We start from the raw sequence: 18,759 nt of genomic DNA on the forward strand, positions 1-18,759 counted from the left end.
AGTGGGCACCTGCTAGTGGCTCTGTGTCTGCTGGGTAATCTGCACCATCCTCTTTGGGGTGGGGGTTGCTGTTCCCAGTATGTACCCTGAAGTCATTTATCAGAACAGGACTCAGTGGTTAGTAAGAGATGTAGTTTTAGTATAAATTTTTTTAGTGTAATTTTTAAAATTTATCTATGATAGAAGAATGCATTACAATTCTTATTACATATATAGAGAGCATGATTTTTCATAACTCTGGCTATATACATAGTATATTCACAGCAATTTGTGTCTTCATACATGTACTTTGGATAGTAATGATCACCACATTGCACCATCATTAATTACCCCATGCCCCCTTCTTTTGTTATAAATGTTTAACCTGCATATGGTCATGTTTAAAGCTTTTAACTAGGCTTGCTGAACTGCATTGCTAAGCAGAGACTTGGTTTTAAGCTCATCACTGTGGGTTTTCTAGGATTTCTGTCTCTAGAGGTATGGCCATGGTAGCTGATGGAGTGAGTTCTGATCACCTCAGTTTTTCAGAGTCCTCTTGTTTTCCTTCCTTCCTTTTATCCTCTGACTATGCTCCCCTAATTCTGTTTATTTTTTAGACAGGGCCTCCCTAAGTTGCTGAAACTGACCTCTAACTTGTGATTCTCCTGCTGGAGACTCCTAAGGCACTGGCATTACAGACATGTGCCACTGTGCCTGCTCCTCCCCTGTGTTTCTATCTTCCTAGGTGGTACCTTGGGTTGGTGAGTTTTGAGATCTTAAATGTGACTTTTAAGATCACATAGACTGGCATCAATATGATGACATAATTTGCATGAAGCCTCCTGGGACCTTCCAGAAATTTCAGAACCTCTTCACTAATAAGATGAAGAAGGAGCTGGTGAAGGAGAAGAAATTAGCAGCTGCAATCATGCTGGGCCGCATCTTTAGCAACCTCCAGACCTGGAACCTCGTCAACCTGCAGAACTTCTTCACCCAGTTCCGGCAGTTTTATTATGTTGTCCAAGAGCCTATGATTTACGAAGGGAAAGCACAGCCCTGGTACAGCCTGGGCCTCAGAGAGGAAGAGGTATCAGACTCCCCCCGGTTACCAGCAGCTCTGGTGTGGGTGGGCAGGGTCCCCTGACCTACTACAGGTAATGAGACCCTGTGACTGACTGGGACAGCTGCAGAGGGGGCAGCAGGATCTTTCCACCCCTTCTTTTCCTGCTCCACCTCTTGAGAATCCCTCGCCCCCACATCCCTCCTCCTGATTGTACCTCTGAGCCTCACTTCCAGCACTGATCTTGAGTTCTTTCAAGGCCTAGGCAGAGTTGAAAGAAAGGGTGGAGCCCATCATTGCCCCTTCAGCCACACTGTGGCTTGGAGACAGAGATGGCACTGTCTCTGAGTACGACATTGAGCTCTCAAGAGCATCCAGGGGTCTCCCAGACCCACCTCACTGCAGGGTTTGGGACTGATCATGTGCTTCTACTGTCCCAGAACCTCAGTGTACCTGGGAGTTGGGGAGGCGAGGGAAGTGGGGCCCTCCCCAGAACTCCCTTGCCTCAGGGCCTTGATCCTCTGCCCAAGGGTTCTCCAGCCTCCAGGGCATGCACTCCATGGCTGTGCCTCTTTTTTCCCCTGCATCAGGTGAAGGAACACTTGTGGGAGTGTTTGAAAAAGCAGATTGAACCGTTTCTGGAAGGAAAGAGTGGGGATGCCCTGCCTGAAGGCTGGCCTGTGAAGAGCAGACTGAGGATGGGCCTGGTCCTCCTTTTCCTGGTGAAAAATGCCAGACTCTTCTTGTCGGATGGTGACTTGACCTTACTATGCTCCATCCTCTGCCTCAGCACCTGTTCTCCAGATGTTCTACACAGTGAACTCCACCACATCCTGGGCACATCTGAGAGGTATCCTAGTTGTTCCTTTTTTTTCTTGGTTAGAGGTTTCATAGCCATTTATCATGATTTTTATCTGGTTATAGAGATAAGTGCTTGTTAGAGAAAGTCTGAGCACACACCGGGGAAAAATAAAACCACAGTCATGTCACCACTCTTGTCACTTTCGTGGCATGTGTGTCATTGCTAGTTTTATTAAATTCTGTGTTCTCCTGAATACCCTGGCTTCAAAAAGCTTCAAAGGGCCAGGAACCATGGCAGCACTATCATCCCAGCAACTTGGGAGGCTGAGGCAGGAGGGTTGCTTGAGCCCAAGAGCTTACAGCCAGCCTGGGCAACTTAGTGGAACCCCATCTGGAAAAAATAAATGAGTAATACAAAGTACATGACAGAGTGTTCCTGGGGGCCCCTTCTCTGCCCACTCAGCAAGCCTTAGCACTGGGGCCCAGGCCTACCTACAGGTGTCACCTAGAAAAGCTGCAGAACTTACAGGGATGCTGTCCCTGCTGCTCCACCTGTGCTGGTAGCTCTGGAAGCACACTGCCCCTGTTGGGTTAGCCATGGACTTTTATGTGGTTGAGGAGACCTCTTCTGAGCTGCTGTGCTCAGATGATCAGGGTCTCTTCCGCTTCTGTTTGGATTGAGCTTGGGTAACATCAGGTGGCCTTTTCTGAGCTCTTAGCACCTGTGGGTTTCCTAAGTTTTAAAGACTCAAGTAGTTGCTGTGCCCTCTGTGAAAGGGTGACAGTGGTTAGGAAATCTACACACAGCTGTGTGAGGGTGTGAGAGAAGGAAGAAGCATCTATTTTTGTACCTGTGGGACACACACCACGTGTTGTTCCTTTTAAAAAGTGGCTTTGTAGCTGGGCACAGTGGCACATGCCTGTAATCCCTCAGATTCAGGAAGTTGAGACAGGAGGATCACAAGTTCAAGGATAGTGTCAGCAACTTAGAGAGGCCATGTCTCAAAATAAAAAAGGTTGGGGATGTAGCTTAGTGGTAGAGTGTCCCTGGGTTCAATCGCAGTTTTTTTTTTTTTTTTTTTTTTTTTTAAGTTTGCTTTGTGTTTAGGTCTATCATCACTAGACTACCTGGTTCAAATCCTAGGCCCTGTGTGAATTTCTTGGCTGGAAACCGAGGGCCCCAATTCCTCAGCTGTGTGGTGTGGGTGGATATGACCCCAGTGGGAGTCTGTTGGGATTTGTGATGTCTTGGTGCACTGGGATCAATCCCAGTGCAGTGCCAGGTCACTTTTCCCTCTTGTCTCCCTGTGTTTCCCAGTCTGAAACTCGGTCTAGGTGTGCCACACCTTGGAATAATGATTCTTCTGAATGCAAGTAGCTTTCCTTTCCCTCCTGGGACATCAGACCACAGAGCAGGTCAGACACAGCCAACCACAGCTCACATTAGGTCTTGATTCCCTTCCAGATGGCAAGAGTACTTGGTCAACCTGTGCCAAAGGTGCATAAATGCAAGAGTTGTCAACTGGCTGTGCATCCTCCCTGTCCTGCACTACTGTATGCAGCTGGCCCCTCCAAGAAAGGACTTTTTGAGCCAGCCTGAGGACATCTGGGCTGGCCTCAAGGGAATCTCCTTGTTTCAGTTTCAGGAAAAATGGCTAAATAAGTAAGTTGTAAAGCTGTATTTATATAAGCGCATCTTAGAATAATGATTCTTTAGCACTTTGCCACTGAGCTACATCCCCAGTCCTTTCTTAAATTTTCAATTTTTGAGACAGGTCTTGCTAAGTTGCCTGGCCTGGCCTGAACTTGTGATCCTCCTGTCTCTGTATCAACTGGGATCACAGGAATGGCCACTGCACTGGGCAGTCTTTCTCGTATAACTGTATTAATGTATGTTTACTCATTTGTGTGACAGACACTTAGCACCTCTGTGTGTCCCAGGACACAACTCCCAGTATTGCAAACCTTAGTTCATGGCCTCTTACCTTGCCTTTTGGCTGGAGTTGAGGGTGGTGAGTGTATTTTTGGTAGAGCTTAGAGCAAGATCCTCCTTTTGCTGACCTTAAGGCTCAGGCCAGAGAACTGCCTGGGAGAAGCAGAGGACTTCCACAATCTGCTCTCTGATTGTGAGAGTGGTGCGCTGCCCTGTGGGTGAGAGGCTCAGGCCTCATAGAGTGTGGAAGTCTTAGTGGGCAAGAGTACAGAGACAATGACCATGGGCTCACTGGGCCCTGCACTGTGTACAAGACAGTGGCCATCCAGTGGGGAGAGGGACTGAAAATTGGAAGTCACTGTTCCCGAGACATGGATGCATAGAGCTTGCTAAAATCTGGAGAGGGAGATAGGAACCAGTTGCTATGGATGCTCAGATTCTGGATTCTGCCAGGTGTACTGTGGCCCTGTTGTCAAAGGATGGAAAGTTTCCATGAACTGAGTCTCACTAAAGCTACAGCAAAGCCCTGGCTCCTCTTCCTCATAACTCCTGACCTGAGAAGAAGCTGCTTCACAGGGAGGAATTAAGGGGTGAAACACATAGATGGCCCAGGTGGGGGGATTCAGGGAGGGTATTTGGAACAACCATGAGGGGGTCGGGATTATGACTCAGCTGTAGAGCACTCGCCTAGCACATGTGAGGCCCTGGGTTTGATCCTCAGTATCACATAATAATAAGTAAATAAAATAAAGGTATTGGGTCTAACTACAACTAAAAAATAAATATATAAATATTTAAAAAAAAAAAAAACTGTGAGGAGTATTGAAAAGGACCTTCAGAAAAAGTGGACAATCTGTCACAAACAGATGGGGAATTTCAGAAGATTAGTGGAAACCATAGGTATTAAGAAAATAGCTGAGTGGGAAGGCCACAGACAACACCTGGAGTGGGGATGGAGACTCTTCTTGATGGCTCAGCCTGGAGACAGCAGGGGGAAGGGGCCGAGAACCAGAGGACTGGGCAATAGAAATGTCATGCTCACACAGAGAAGTTGCAAATGGGAAAAGAAAAGAACAGAGCTTCTGAGGTCTGTGGGGGAAAATCAGGTGAGTAAAGAGGAGAAAGAGGCCAGAGGAAAGAGGGAGGATTGTTCTTGATTTTCCCAGGACAGAGAGCACCATCTCACAGAGCCTGCAGTCTCCAGGCAGAACAGGGGCAGGCCATTCACATCTGGCACAGTCAAGGCTGCAGGGCACCAAAGAAAGACTTTCTCCAAGGCAGCTGGGGAAAAGACTCACTGAATCCAGGGGACTATGGAAGGGTGCATGGAGGAGGGAGAGATGGCATTGGTACAGGGTGCTCAGCCTTGGCATGGAGGCAGGCTCAGTCACATGCTGCAGTGCAGACCTGTGCTGAGGACATTGAGCTAAAACACCAAAGCAGACCTCAGAAGGACAATTACCATGTGATTCCACCCCTGAGGTCCCTAGCATCTTCATACTCAGAGAAAGAGTAGTGTGGCTTGCCAGGGGCTGGGGGAGGGGAGTTAGTCTCTAATGAGGATAGAGTTTCAGTTTTGCAAGATGAAAAAAGTTCTAGAGTTTGGTTGTGTGACAATGTGATGTCATTGACACATTGTACATACTGGAGAATGGCTGAAATGGTAAAATTCAGGTTGAGCGTACTATCATTTAAAAAAAAATAACTTTTAAGCCAGGTAAGCCAGGTGTGGTGGCACAGTCCTTAAGCTCCAGAGACTCGGGAAACCAAGTCAAGTGGATCACAAGTTCAAGGCCAGCCTGAGCAACTTTAAATCTCAAAATAAGATTTAAGAAAGGGCCTTGGATGTGGCTCAGTTGTTCAGTGCACCTAGGTTCACTCCCCATTACAAAAAGAATCATAATAGCAATAATTAACTTTTAAAAACCACTATCTAAAGTAATTCTAGGAATGATTTCCTGAAGTTAGCACTGTTGTATCTTGGGGACCAGGCTATTCTGTGTGGTGGAGGCCATCCTGTGTACTGTAGGATGTCGAGCAGTGTGCCTGGCCCCCACCTGGAAGGTGCTGCTGGTCTTGCCCCCACCCCAGTTCCTAGAGGCATCTGTGTTTCCTGGTATTGCCAGGGCCCCCTGGTTGGTAGTGGGAACTTGAACACCCCTGCCCCCACTGAGAACTGTGCTTGAGCAGGAGAAAGTGGACTCAGAGATGCAAAACTCCAAGCTAAATAAATGATAAATTGGAATACTAAGCAACATGTAAAAGCTAGAACAGGGCTGGGGCAGAGGCTGGGGCTGGGGATTAGTGACAGAGCAGTTATCTAGCTTGGCTGGGGTCATGGGTCCCATCTTCAACACCATAATAAATAAAAGAGTCAGAGCAGGATTCACAGAGGAATGGAGAACAAAGGTTTAAAGTACGACTAACCCCCAGTGTGGAGAATCAAATCCAATCCCACACCAAGAGCCCAAGAGGAGGAGCAGGCAGATCCATACCTCTGTGGAGCAAATGGCAGGAGAATAAATATAGTATGGACATTGGGGAGAAAGCTGTAGATCAGCCAAACCCAGGTGGCCCCCAGGGGCTTCAGTGCCCTGCACGGCAGGCCACATGCCTTTTTCAGGTGTGCCTGTGGGCACATACAACAAGACAGGCTTCATTCTGAGCTGGACCACTCTCAGTACCTTGAAGGTGCTGCAGTCCAAGGTTCCTAACCACAGCTGGCTCTCTGGAAAATCTTTACACGCCTGGATGTGTTAATGGCATGCTGCTTCTAAATAACCTCATCTTGGAGTGAGGAAAGGTTCTTCAGAGAAAACATGGAAAGCACAACCTACACAAGAAAAATTGTAGGGGTCTGGCTGCACTTGGTGGCAAAGGCCTGCCTAGCATGGGCAAGGCTCTGTGTTGCCTCCTCAACACCACACAAAAAAAAATTTTTAAATCCAATTTAAGGGAAGAGTATAAAACTTAAAACTTAAAATAAATCTGAATTAAACATGAAAGCAGCTTTGTACTCATTTACACACACCAATAACTGCCATGTGTGGAATGCCCTGTCCCCTTGCCCTCCCTGTCCACTGGGAGCCAGGTGCCGTCTTTAGGGATGAAGGCAGTGAGCTCAATTGTTCTCATATCTTCTCTATTTTTGGAACCTTTTGAAATGAAAGCTAAATGGAAATTATTTTTATTTATTTGTTGTTTGTTTATTTATTTATTGGTGTCAAGGATTGAAAATCAAGGGTGCTCAACTACTGAGCCACATCCCTAACTCCTTTTTAATTACTTTTTGAGACAAGCCTCACTAAGTTGCTGAGGGTAGCCTTGAACTTATGATCCTCCTGCCTCAGCCTCCTGAGTTGCTGGGATCACAGGTGTGCCACACACTTGGCTATTTTTTCAGTTTTCATTTGATTTACTCTGTATGTCTGGTTCCACGATGTGTTGATATCATCTTTAAAATCTGAGCATTCTGGACCTTCCCAGCCTTGCATTTCCTTGTCTTGAGTCTGTTCAGTGATCTCACTGTTGCCCTGGTCTCTGTCCCGGTTTCTTCATTCAGGAATCAGTTTCTTGACTTCATGGAGAGCAAGAAGCAGTTGCTGTATGTGGATGAGTATCTCTTTCGATCCTGGTTCAGTTTGCTGCCTCTGGGAAGCCTGGTTCCCTATATGGAAAACTCCAATGAATACTTGAGTCTCATGCCTGCTCGGGTCCTGGACTGTTTTCTAGGGACTTACTACAGGTTGCAATGGCTTCAGAAGATCTCAAATATCTCAGAAGATCTCTTGGAGGTTTGTGGTTGGGAATTGGGTGTCAGGTCCTTGCTTAGTAAAAGCAGGTTACAAACTGAACATTGAATGCTTGTGGGTCTTCTGTCCTAAAGGGAAGTTGGGAGAAGTGCTGAGAAATAATCAGAGAATTGCTGAAATAAGAAGTCATTATTTCCTAGGGTTAAAGTTTGAATTCCCAGAGTAGATTCTGGTTTAGTAAATAGAGCACAAGACAACAGTAGGCATTTGTTATTTATGACTGTTAGGAGGTGCTGTTAATGTCACATGTTTCATAGTTGCTGTCTTTCCTTTTTATACTTTTTGAGGTAAAGAAAATGGTATAAGGACTTGGGAATCAATTTAACAAAAGAGGTGAAAGACCTCAACAATGAAAACTACAAAACACTAAAAAAAGAAATTGAAGAAGACCTGAGAAGATGGAAAGATCTCCCATGCTCCTGGATAGGCAGAATTAATATTGTCAAAATGGCCATATTACCCAAAGCAGTATACAGATTGAATGCAATTCCAATTGAAATTCCTATGTCTCTCCTCATAGAAATAGAAAAAGCAATAATGAAATTTATTTGGAAAAATAAGAAACTCAGAATAGCCAAATCAATCCTTAGTAAGAAAAGTGAAGCAGGATGCATCACAATACCAGACCTTAAACTATACTACAAAGCCATAGTAGCAAAAACAGCAGGATATTGACACCAAAATAGACATGTAGACCAATGGTACAGAATACAAGACATAGAGACAAACTCACATAAATATAGTTATCTCACACTAGACAAGGTGCCAAAAACATACATTGGAGAAGAGATAGCCTCTTCAACAAATGGTCTGGGAAAACTGGAAATCCATATGCAACAAAATGAAATTAAATCCCTATCTCTCACCATGCACAAAACTCAACTCAAAGTGGATCAAGAACCTAGGAATTAGACCAGAGACCCTGCACCTAATAGAGGAAGGAGTAGGCCCAAATCTTCATCATGTCAGATTAGGCCCTGATTTCCTTAACAAGACCTCTAAAGCATAAATTATAAAATTAAGAATCAATAAATGGGATGGATTCAAATTAAAAAGCTTCTTCTCAGCAAAAGAAATAATTAGTGAGGTGAACAGAGCCTACGTTTTGGGAGCAAATTTTTGCCACATGCATGTCGGATAGAGCATGAATCTCCAGGATATGTAAAGAACTCAAAAAACTTAATACCAAAAATACAAACAACCTAATCAATAAATGAGCTGAATAGACACTTCTTAGAAGAAGATGTACAGTCGGTAATAAACAAATATATAAAAATTGTTCAACATCTCTAGTAATTAGAGAAGTGCAAATCAAAACTAAGATTTCATCTCACTCCAGTCAGAATGGCAGTTATCAAGAATACAGACAACAATAAGTATTGACGACCATATGGGGGAACATGTACATCATACATTGGTGGTAGGACTGTAAATTGGTGCAACCAATCTGGAAAGCAATATGGAGATTCCTTAGAAAACTTGGAATGAAACTACCATTTGACCCAGCTATCCACCTCCTCGGTCTATATCCAAAGGATTTAAAATCAGCATACTATAGTTTATAGCAGCACAGTTCACAATAGCTAAATTGTGTAATCAACCTAAATATCCTTCAATAGATGAATAGATAAAGAAAGTATGGTATATATACACAATGGAATATTATTGGGCATTAAAAAATAAAATTATAGCATTTGAAGGTAAATGAATGGAGTTGGAGGATATCATGCCAAGCAAAGTAAGCCAATCCCCAAAAAACAAAGGCTGAATGTTCTCTCTGAATAGCGGATGCTGATCCATAATACTGGGGGTGGAGGAGTCACATGAGAAAAATGGAAGAACTTTGGGCAAAGGGGAGGGAGGGAAGGGGAGGAGGCATGGGGGCAGGAAAGATGGTGGAATGAGATGGACATCATTACCCTAGGTACATGTATGACTGTATATATGGTATGATGCTACATCATATACAACCAGAGAAATGAAAAGTTGTGCTGCAACTGTGTACAATGAATCAAAATACATTGTGCTGTCATATATACCTAATTAGAATAAATAAGTTAATTTTTAAAAATGAAAATGGTATAAGGATGTAGCTCAGTGGCAAAGAACTTACCTTGCATATGCAAAGCCCTGGGTTTGATCTCCAGTTTCAAAAAAGAAAAGACAAAGAAAAGGACCCCACCCAACAAAAAGAAAAAGAAAATGGCTTAAATTTACAGCATGCATTTCACAAGTGGAAAATGAAGATTGGCTCTTGAAGGCTTGTGTGCAAGGAGAACAGGACAAGTCCCTGTGCCCTTCTCCCTTCTTGGCACAGACAGCTGTTTCCTTCTTGGACTTTTCATATTTCCCTATCTCTTTCCTGCCTTAGCATGTCGGGAATGTTTTCAAAATGTTGATGCACCTTGTGGACACCCTTCAGGATGTGTAAGTAGAGCAGCTGGTGCAACTCCCTGTGTGGGCTCATATGTGGTGTGGGCCGCCTGTGTCAAAGTGGGAGGGTGGTATACCAGCAAGTGCTCCAGTGTCCTCTGCAGTTGCCAATCCAGCCATATGAGTTTATTCATTTTCTTTGTCTTAAAGGAAAAGAGCAGTGTATGTAGTGTATGTAGCTTAGGGGTTGAGCACTTGCCTAGTGTATGCAAGGTCTGGGTTCAGTACCCAGCACTACAAAAAAGAAAAGCAAATTACAGATCTTGGGTGCTCAGATTTTGCTTTGTTCCCACCCAACCTTTGTGTTTTCACATTGTTTTTTTTTTTTTTTCAGAAAGAGAGAGAGAGAGAGAGAGAGAGAGAGAGAGAGAGAGAGAGAGAAGAGAATTTTTTAATATTTATTTTTCAGTTTTCGGCGGACACAACATCTTTATTTTATTTGTATGTGTTGCTGAGGATCGAATCCAGCGCCATGCGCATGCCAGGCAATCACGCTACCGCTTGAGCCACATCCCCAGCCTTGTTTTCACATATTTTTAAATGATAATTGTCATAGAGCAGATGTATGTGCCCTGAATTTTTTTTTAACAATTAGTTTTATGGTTTTTGAAAGTTGGGCCCATTTAAAACAAAAATCAAAGGTGGCCTTGCAGACATTTACTCCTGCACCTGTGTGTGACCTTTGCCACCTGAAGGAACAGCACGTGAAACGCAGAACAGTAATGTGCACCAGGGGCCTGGGTGTTTCTGGAGCCTCTCAGCACTGCTGCTCTCCCTTCTCAGAGCCCCCCTGGGGTGTCTGGACGTGGAACGTAGCACAGGGCCCCGCTGTGTGGCAAGCCCCTGTGACTTTGCAGGGTTCTTTCTCATATCACCAAGCTGTCAGTAAATGTGAAACCCGGTCAGCACCAGGTGGAAGAAATTCTATCTGCAATGCACACTCCTCTTCTAGCACCCTCCCTCCCTACCTCTCTCCTGTACCTCTCTGATTTTTCTTAAGTTATTCATATTTCAATATTGGAAATATTCATCCCTTGCTATTTTTTGAATAAGGGAATGTATTTGCAAATATTTTAACTTGCTTTGATAGAGTTTCAACAGCTGAGCTAAGACAAAAGGACTGTGTTACCTTTTTATCTTAGTCACAGCTTTAAGACCTATTTAATGTTATCCTGGAGGGGTATGCTTTACTTGCCTTACTTGTAGGTCATTTATTTTATTTTAAGTAATTAATTTATTTGTGATACTGGGGATTTAACCCATTCTACCACTAAGCACATCCCCATCCCTTTTTATTTCTTATTTTGAGATATGGCCTTGCGAATTTGCTGATGCTGGCCTTGAACTTGGCCATCCTCCTGCCTCAGCCTCCTGAGAAGCTATGAGTACAGGCATACTTGTATATCTAAAAGGAAAGGGACTGGTATTAATAATTGGTATTGTTTTCTCATTTCCCAATGACTTAAATGAGCTCTCTGGACTCCTGGTTGGTAGGATTCTTGAGAAGATCTCATTAGAGTCCTACTTGACTGTGTGCCTGAAGTTCCATCAAGCTGCCTGCAAGATCACCAAATGCCTGAGGTTTTATGAGATTCCTGCCTTGTCTGCTGAGGTCATTTGCAGAGTCATCAGACTTAGACCTCCAGTGGTGAGTGGGATTTATGGATGAAATGTCATGCCCAGGAGAGGTCCTGGATTCCATGCAGGAATTAGATTTAGAAGGGAATGTGGGAGTTCTGGGATTCCTGGATGAGACAGAGTGGTATAGTCAGTTGTCAGGTATTCCTTTGGCATCTCCTTCATGCTGGGTTCCATTGTATGCAAACTACACACTTCGCCCCTGGCCTGGCCAAGAAGATGAGCCCTCCATTTTCCTAGATTCTATTATTCACAGAAAACTAGAGCCCATTTAACCCCCCAAAACATATGTCTGTGCCTTGTCTTCCCCGCCAAACTCTTCCCTTCATGTAGCAACACACCATAGCAGCAGAGCCCATGTCCTGCTGCCCTGCTCAGGCCCCTGTGCCCCTAAGCATGCAGTCATCCTCGCCCTCATACCCAGAGGGAACCTCACTCTGATTCCTGCCACTGGAGCTTGGCTGCCCCTAGCCTTCACACTCTGTTCTCTCACCCGTGTCTCAGGGAAGCGTCCCTGCAGCTGCATCAGGAGCTTTGTATTGCTGTGCAGCTTTTCCATTGCAGGTCCTGAACTTCTGCTGTGGGTAGTCGAGAGTGGTGTCTCAGGGCAATTCTTTTTTTTAACGTTTTTGCACATCAAAACTGTAATGTTAGGGATGGAGATGGTCAAGTCTACATTTTCACTTTATTCTTTCAATCTTTCTTCTTTAATATACCACAGACACACTCTAAGAATGATTTTTTTTTCCCCAGTACCAGGGTTGAAACACAGGGATGTTTAATCACTGAGCCATATCCCCAGCCATTTTTTTTTTTTTGTATTTCATTTAAAGACAGTGTCTTGCTAAGTTTCTTAGGGCCTTGCTAAGTTTCAGAGGCTGGCTTTGAATTTGGAATCCTCCTACCTCATCCTTCTGGGATTATAGGTGCTAAGAATGAATTTCATTGATAAGGTGTCTGCTTTCTCCCAAGTGGTACTATTTCATCTATCCCAGATTGGTGCCAGCTCCCAATAGATGGTGCTTGAGAAGTTTGTCAGTTATTTAGGGTTTACTTTTTTGCAGAAGGAAGTGTCCTCATTGTCTTTTGGGGTCCCAGATCTGTGGTTACAAATAATCTACCTGTTCTGCAAAAACAAAATTTTGCTGTGCTAAAATTGATCAAAGTAAAGACATGCCTGGGCATGTGGTAGCCTCTTGTCAGGTAGTCAGCAGCTGGGTGGCTGCCATGAGGGTCAAAGCACAGTTCAGGGCCCTGCTGTTTGTTCAGCCTCACGGTTGTTCCTGCAATTCATTTATTGACTACCTCTGTTCAATCCTGGATGACACCAGGATGTGTAAAGAAATAATAATAAAGAGGAGACACAGAGACAAAGTGCAGAGGCAGGGAAGGTGGCAAAGTGGACTTTTCCCCAGCAGACACGTTTATTCATACCAATAAGTCACATTAGGTCATTAGTACCATAACTACATTATTGTTTAGCATATCAGTAAAGTTGCTTATTCTGCAGTTACATTTTACAATTGTAATATACAATGTCAGGAGCTATGTGCAGCTCTCAAGAAAGTTCATTGTCTGATTTTACTGTAAGATGGGCAGATCCAGGAGCACCAGAGCTTGGTGAAACATTGTAGTTATCAAGCAAACAAATTCCTTTATTCCCAGGAGTTATTTGCCTAAGATTAAGGTTGAAGCTGATAAGACTGTAGCGTGGAGGACATTACCATAGCAACGAGGCATCCTATGCCTTTGCACAGAAACTTTCCCAGGCAACAAGCATGTCACAGCCATGAAGTCATCAGGGACCCCAATCCCAATCACAGAACCTCCACAAGGAGGGGTCAGTGTATAGCTGGGGCCGATTTTGGATTTGGAATGTCTGAGGCTTAGCACTAGGGAAATGCCCTGCTGGGGTGTCCAGATTGTCCTGGAAGGTATTCAGGGACATCATACAAGGGTACCCTGTTTCATTTTCCTTTGAGAAACCTCAGTGCTGTCCTGCCCTGCTCTCACCTGTGCCCTGTGCTCTGGTCACCTGCCTGGAGCCCGAGTCCCTTCTCCTGTTGTTGGTATGTCTCCCGGGGCTCTTTGAGTTTCTCCACCTTGGCACTTACTATGGCTGAGGACCATGCTCTTCCTGCTGTCTGAATGGGTCATCTCTTCCACTCTAGTTGGTTCCTTACAGCAGGAATGGTGTCTGCCATCCACCTTGTCACTTTGCCAAGATGGAGGCCCCAGGGTGGTTCTGTGAGCCTTGAGGGGGGCAGGAGTCAACAGACCCAGGTTTTATGGAGCTCTGTAAGAGCACACACTGTGCAGCCTTCAGGGCCTCTGGAGTTGCATGTGCTCCATGGCAGGTACCTCTGGAGTGCAAAGAGAGAGAGGACTCCGGAGTGTGGGGTCACCTGAAAGGGGGTAGTTCTGTTGGTGTGGTGGTAGAGGTGGGGAGGAGACAGACAGTAGCTGTCCCTGCAGAGTGCCCATGGGGAGAGAACTGGGCTGGCCTCCAGGCCAGTAGAGTGCTGCTTCACATCCCTAGAGTGGGAGCTGGGAGTTTGCATGACCTACTAGTTCAGCGTTCTCCGGAAGCTCTCTGCTCATTGGTGCATTCTTCTCACCCAATCTGGAGAAAGCACAGGGTTCTTGTGTGTGCCTCTGTTGCTGGAAGCTCTTGATGAGGCAGAGTCAGCTTGGGGACCTGTAACACCCGTACCTTCTCCCCTCCTCTCCCATGTTGCCCCTTTCATGAGAGCCCAGGGTACTGGGGAAACAACAGTGCTTGTGTCAGATGGGCTTACAACAAGCATGGAGCTAGGAGGTGGCTTAGGTGTGGGGAGCAGCAGAGTAGAGCTGGTAAAACTTCTCTCATGTGCCCACCGGACATGGCAGAGGACCCGGGAGCCACAGCCAAGAAGGGCTTCCTGACAGTTTTCCTCCAGGGTGTCCTGGCCACCACAAGATCCTGGCTGTGCACAGTGTTAGCAAAGAGAATGTTCCAGAAGGGTTCAACTATCCTTTTCACCTACCCTGAGGAGATCCAGGTGAGCTTTGCCTGAGGTTGCAGAGCCTCTGCAGACAACAGAGTGAGGAGTCACACACTTGTGTCCTGTCACCAAGAACCAGACCAACAATGCCTTGGCCTGGAGGCCTGGGCTTATCCTGAACCTTGCCTCGGGTCCTGGCCCCTACTCTGAGGAAGGAACATTCCCCCTGTACCTGGCAGAGAGTCAGTGGCTCTATGGTACAGTGTGATGAGGTGCAGTCACGCTGAGGCAGAGTTGCCAGGAGGACCTTCAGGCTCTGCTTCAGGTCTGAGGCTGTAAGCCAGCTGTGTGGTACTGGAAACAGAAGGTCAATATGACAGGAAGCACCTTTAGCTGGCAGCTGAGTGAAGCCATTTGATAGAGTGGACTCCTCCTCCAAAACCTAGGACATGGGGAGGATTCCACAATAGTCACCCCAGTGCTGGAGAAGACAGCTGAGAGCCGGTGGGATCCAGGAGCCTGAGTCCCTAGAGGGCTACAGGGGGAGGAGGTAGAATGGGAGGTCCTGCCCACCCCAGGCTTGCTCTCCAGACTGGTTGCCTTTTCCCTGTCCTGGAAGTGGAAAGTTTTCCCTCTTGAGCTACAGTCTTCCAGGGAGACTCTGGAACCTGCTTGTGGTCTTCACACAGAGTTGGTGGCAAGACTCATTGTGATGTGAGGCAGGGGTACCCTAACTGTATGGACAAGGGTGGCTGCAGGCCAGAGGGTTGTTCTTTTTAATGAAGGAAAAAAATCCTCTTCCAACTGCTTTGTGAAGTTTTATACCAACAGAATGTAATCCCAGGAAAACACAATTGGATTATTAAATATTATTCCAGGATTCTAAGTAGTATAATCTCCAGGTGTTAAGCCTGAGAGACATGTAGCTGTGTAGCCATTGACAAGAAAGATTTTCTTTTTTTTGGTACCAGGGATTGAACTCAGTGTCACTCAACCCCTGAGCCATATCCCCAGCCCTATTTTGTGTTTTACTTAGAGACAGGGTCTCATTGAGTGCTTAGCACCTAGCCATTGCTGAGACTGGCTTTGAACTCATGATCCTTCTGTTTTAGCCTCCTTAGCTACTGAGATTACAGGCATGTGTCACTGTGCCCAGCAAAAAAGAATGATTCTAAGTGCAGTAGTTAATGATTAAAAAAATGAAATTAATTAAACATATACTCTGAGATGATTACTGCTGTTATTCCTGTTTACAAGTAAAGTTACCAAGGTCTGGGGAGATGGACATGCTGTTGGTATTGTTGGAAGTCAGGAAAATGGAGATAGGGAGTAAGAGGGACAAGAGCTCTGTGGTATGGAAGGAGCTAGAGATAGCACCAGGAACTCATGATTTTAGATAGTTGCCAGCTCTGTCCATCAAAAGTCCTATGGCAAAGGCACCCTGGGACCATGAGCACCTACAGAAATAATGATGCCCTGGGACCCGAGCACACCCACATCCCATCATGCCTTTTCTTTCTTTCTCTTTTTCTCTCTCTCTTTCTTTCTCTCTCTCTCTCTCTCTCTCTCTCTCTCTCTCTCTCTCTCTCTCTCTCTCTCTCTCTCTCTTTCTTTCTTTTCTTTCTACTGTGGACTGGCCCAGGAGCACTTTATCACTGAGCTACACTGGTGGTGGCTGGTGGAAATAAACTTTCCCAGACCTTTTTATTTTTTATTTTGAGGCAGAGTCTTGCTAAGTTGCCCAGGATGGCCTGGAACTTGTGACCCTTCTGCCTCAGCTTCCTGAGGAGCTGTGATTTCAGGCGTGTTCTACCCCACATGGCCCAATCATGTCTTCTAACTCCCGTTTCCCACCACACAATGCTGTTCCTGGAAGAAGAACCACCTCCATGAGTCAGTGCGAGATGCACAGGGGGGCCAAGAGCTCCTTGTGCTGGAACTTCAGGAAATGCTAAGGCGGCAGGCATGTGGTGATCCAGACACCTCCTCAGATGGCCAAGAGGACTCCATGTGAAGTCTGTGGTTGACATGGTGGTCTGTCATTGCTAGCTTTTCCCTTTTTTTTTTTTAATTTTTTTTTATTTGTTGTTCACAACATTACAAAGCTCTTGACATATCATATTTCATACATTAGATTGAAGTGGGTTATGAACTCCCAATTTTACCCCAAATGCAGATTGCAGAATCACGTCGGTTACACATCCACAATTTTACATAATGCCCAATTAGTAATTGTTGTATTCTGCTACCTTTCCTATCTCTACTATCCCCCCTCCCCTCCCCTCCCCTCCCTTCTTCTCTCTCTACCCCATCTACTGTAATTCATTTCTCTCCTTGTTTATTTTCCCATTCCCCTCACAACCTCTTATATGTAATTTTGTATAGAAATGAGGGTCTCCCTTCTTTTCCATGCAATTTCCCTTTTCTCTCCCTTTCCGTGGTCATGTTCATGATGGCAGAAATGGGGTTAAGAGAACATAGAAATTATCTGGGATATCTCTGCAGCATTTTTGCAAGTCTAAAGTTATTCCAATTTTTTTAAGAAAACTGTTGAAGATGCTCACATTAGCTGAATCTGGCACAATTTGATTATTATTTTTTTAATATTTATTTTTCAGTTGTAGTTGGACACAATACCTCAATTTTATTTGTTTCTTTTTATGTGGTGGTGAGGATCAAACCCAGGGCCTTGCACATGCTAGGCGAGCACTCCACCGCTGAGCCACAACCCCAGCCCCATAAAAGGCAAAGTGATAGGAATGGATTAAAATTCATTGTTAAACATACTTACAGAAAAAAAGAGAAAAAAGGAACTTTTCTATTCTTCTATCAAAGAATGGGGTTAAAAAATGTAGAAGAAATAATTGCAATAGAAAACTGTCACTCTGTAACCAAGGTATAGTAGCTGATGCAGGCAGGTATCACTCAGGAATCCTGAGCTCGGTGGGGGTGCCAGGAAGTCACAGGATATCCAGTGTCCCATTGCAGAAGCCTTTATGGATGAGGAAAGATGACTCTCACAGTGAAGAAATCTGGCAGATAAGCCTTAACCAAGGACCGACCTCTTGGTCAGCCCTGGTGGCACCAACAGGTTTCATGGGCTGCTTGGTCAGGCTCAAGGTGTTTGGCTAGGCACCTGTGGAAAGTGCAGATGTTTGGCCACACCTGACCTACACTGAGTACATTTTTTTGTGGCTTGGCTTAGCAGTGTCCCAACCAAACAATTGTAATCATGGGAAAACTGTGAGCCAACTAGGTCAAGAGACAGTCTGTAGAATGACCTGAACTTTTCAAAATTGTCAGTATCAGAAAAGATAAGGCCAGGGAACTTCTCTAGAAAAGAGACATGACCAGTAAATGCATTGTGTGTCCCAAGGTAGACCCTGGATCTAGATATCAGGTGGACATATGGAGGCATATGGCTAGGGGCACCTGCTCCAGGCTCCTGTTCTCCTAACGCTGCCTGTCCTCAGCAGACATGGTGTGTGGATAGGATGCCTACCTGGGCTTGGAGACGTGTTAGGATGCTGCCTCCAAGTGCTTTAGCAAAGTGCTTCTTTTTTTTTTTTTTCTGTACTGGGAATTTGACCCAGGGGCACTCAACCACTGAGCCACATCCCCAGCCCTTTTCTTTACTTTTTAATTAGAGACTGTCATACTGAATTGCTTAGGGCCTCATTAAGTTGCTGAGACTGGCTTTGGACTCAAGATCCCCCTGCCTCAGCCTCCTGAGCAACTGGGACCAGAGGTGCCCCCATGCCTTGTTGTTGCTGTCTTTTCTGTAGGATATCTCTGTGGTGTTTACTTGTCCCTGTGGCTGTCACTTAACATGTGGGTTTTACAGGTCTGGCGGCGGCTAGTGGAAATAAACTTTCCTGTAGAGTATGACTGGAAGGAGTCGTTGCTGGGGGACATGGAAGGGAGGCTCAAGAAGGTACCAGACATGGAGGACACCATCAACATGGTGATGAGCCCAGACTGTTGCAGCACCTGGGGCTACAAGCAGAGCACACATGTACAGGCCCTGGGATCCACCCAAGCTTTGCATTTCTGTTTCTGATCAGGGCTTTGCAGTTTGACCTCAGAAACATTTCAGAGTTCTAGTGTGACGTTCTTGAG

The 18,759-nt window shown here is 45.3% G+C and overlaps 1 pseudogene across 1 annotated transcript in view; it reads left to right on the forward strand.

Annotated features, from left to right (window-relative positions):
* LOC101954973 (E3 ubiquitin-protein ligase RNF213-like) overlaps positions 1-18,759 on the forward strand; it is a 154,011-nt pseudogene that overhangs the window by 70,191 nt on the left and 65,061 nt on the right. Inside the window, exons 8-14 of the transcript XR_013429434.1 lie at positions 725-1,066; positions 1,630-1,889; positions 3,306-3,503; positions 7,336-7,567; positions 9,957-10,012; positions 11,513-11,666; positions 18,323-18,574. The product of XR_013429434.1 is annotated as an E3 ubiquitin-protein ligase RNF213-like (transcript). The remainder of the gene's footprint in view (positions 1-724; positions 1,067-1,629; positions 1,890-3,305; positions 3,504-7,335; positions 7,568-9,956; positions 10,013-11,512; positions 11,667-18,322; positions 18,575-18,759) is intronic.

Source organism: Ictidomys tridecemlineatus, chromosome 13 (genome assembly GCF_052094955.1).
Source record: "Ictidomys tridecemlineatus isolate mIctTri1 chromosome 13, mIctTri1.hap1, whole genome shotgun sequence".
Taxonomy (NCBI): Eukaryota; Metazoa; Chordata; class Mammalia; order Rodentia; family Sciuridae; genus Ictidomys; species Ictidomys tridecemlineatus.